The 2532-nt window shown below is 37.4% G+C and overlaps 1 pseudogene; it reads right to left on the bottom strand.

The window, feature by feature from the left end:
- Positions 1-1074: 1074 nt before the first annotated feature.
- LOC101642955 lies at positions 1075-1506 on the bottom strand (annotated as a pseudogene).
- Positions 1507-2532: the final 1026 nt, after the last annotated feature.

Genomic DNA, 2532 nt, shown 5'->3' with positions numbered 1-2532 from the left:
TAAGCCTGAATGCAATGTAGCATTTACCTATCAAGATTTTGGATTTACTTCATTAAAAAAAAGTATCCTCTTCGATTAAAAAAAAATCTTGGTGTTTGCTTGTGGTAATTACATAAGCTGTTGCCAATTTGGGAGGATTAAGAGTGAAGGGGTGTCTAGCCTGTCAATCAGGTCTTGGCTTGATGACCTAATTTGGAGGTGCTAAGGAGATAAATAGCTCACTAGAGGCAGGACCCACACTCACTCCCAGAGAGACATTCATATTGACAAGCCACAAGGAGACAGGCTGATGGCAGTCAGAGCCTCAGAGCTGAAAGAACCACATGGATTCCCCTGCCATCTCTGAGATGTCTCTGTAGCCATTGGTTCCACAAGAATTTCTACACACTGGTCTGTGATCTTCCTGCATTTGGCATTATTGCATGTATTGCATGAGTCTGAAGAGGAATTTCTAGACTGGTACTGGACATATGGGCTAATATCAGACTTACTGGACTGATATGCTTTCTTAATGTACAATTGCTGTTGTATATAAAGCTCTTTCTTATACACGTATGAAGGCCTCCCTGAATTTGTTTTTCTAGTCTACCTGGCCTAACACATTGCTGATGACTTAGATGTAATACATTCAGCAGTATGTAAATATGGCCCTGGGATGTAGTGGGTTAAACATTGAACTGCTAACTAAAAGGTGAGTGGTTCACACCCACCAGAGGTCCCATAAATGGAAAGTAAGGCTGCTTACTCCTGTAAAGATTTAAGGCCTGAGAAACCCAAAGGTTTTCCTTCTCTACAGCATCACTAGGAATTGCTTGATGGACTTAATGCATCGACCGACTTGATGGCAGTGAGTTGTTTTTGTTTTGTTTTGTTTTAGAGCACAACTTATAGATTTCAAAATGATAAAACATTAGTATCATGTACAGCATCTTATGATAACTTGCCCTTGAGTGGGAGCTTCCTATCCAATACTTTAAGGTCTACAAGACGTTATCTAAAACATTTACTACTGTGGAAAATGAAGACTGCTTAAATTGAATGGGGGAGGGGAGGGCCAGTGTTTTTACTTGGTGATTAATTGCTGTAACACTGGCCTTTAGGCGCCTGAGGGAGGTTCATATTTTCTTTAGATTGCATTAGGTGCTGGAGCTCTTGCAGGACAACTTTGACGCTGTAGGAATTCTGCCATTTTGCTAGCTCTTGGGTCCACCACTCCATTAGAACTATTAACTCCCTTCATGTTAATTTTTGTTCCAAATCTTACGGGGGGGGGGTGCTTCTGGATATTTAGGTTACATTCTATTTTAAGGCTGTATATCTGGTTTTTATAAATTATTCTTGGAGGCCCATTGATCACCCAAGTCCATCTTCTAACTGTCATGTCTTCATCATCTTTAGACCCCAGTTAACTGTGCCATCTCCGACTCCATTCTGTTCTTCTTTGAGTTCTTCCAACAGTCCGAAATTGTGAGGTACTTTTCCTCCCAAACTTGTGGTAGTTGCCATCTTGCTGATTTTGGATTTTGGGAAACAACTTTCTCTAATATTGCTAGAAAAAAATTGCTGTATAGCAATGGAGGATGTGACATTGATTTTAAGATAGCATATTTTGCAACCTAAATATTAGGGCTATAGATACAGATTCATTTCACAATGAAATGTCCCTAAGACAACTACACAACATCAAAATAAGAGGAATATAAACCCAAACTAAACCTGTTGTTTCTAATCAATTGCAATTTACTGTGGTCTTGTAGATATAAGACGAGATTCTCCCACGGTTTTTCAAACCTGTAATCTTTAGAGAAGCAAACTGCCACATATTTCTCCTACAGAGCACCTGTTGAATTCCAACTGCCATCTTTCTAATTAGTCATTGACAATCCTATGGAACATTTTCACTCTGACACACGGTTTTGTCATGAGTTGGATTTGATTCAATAGCAAGTGGCCAGGTCAGGTAAGTTTACAGTTGATATATATATCAGTGCCAAATGTTCTGTTTTGTTTGTTTTCTATTAATAACAAAGTTGAAACTGTATTTACTTTCCTCTGTGAAATTCTCTATTATCTTAACATACACAAATAGAGTCATATTAGCATATTTTGCAAGGTCTTAAATATTACAGAAAGATAAAAGTATCTCTAGGGACATGGTAAGGTTAGATCTCCTAGACCAACCCTTCAGCACTTTCCTAATAAATAAGTATAAACATATTAGTTGTGAATAATATATATAGTACCATATACTTCAGAGCTGTGTCCTGTCACTGAGAAGAAAATATCTTAATTTGATAATTACCTGAATCCATCAACTTTAGTAATATTTCATTTACTAAGAGTCAGGAACATACGCAAAATTAGAATAATGAAATCTCAGGATTCAAAGTTACTTTTTAAAATGACAAATTTCACCATCTATCCACTGAACAATTCACCAATCAAAAGTCAAAAAGAAGTGTTTTATAAATACGCACAAATCACAGTACCAGTTATGGTGTAGTTGCTAACAAGAATCAAACCAACTCAAGA

Source organism: Echinops telfairi, unplaced genomic scaffold (assembly GCF_000313985.2).
Source record: "Echinops telfairi isolate 266 unplaced genomic scaffold, ASM31398v2 ScPeMD7_59;HRSCAF=198, whole genome shotgun sequence".
In the NCBI taxonomy this organism is placed as follows: Eukaryota; Metazoa; Chordata; class Mammalia; order Afrosoricida; family Tenrecidae; genus Echinops; species Echinops telfairi.
This window is presented reverse-complemented; position numbering and strand designations above follow the sequence as displayed.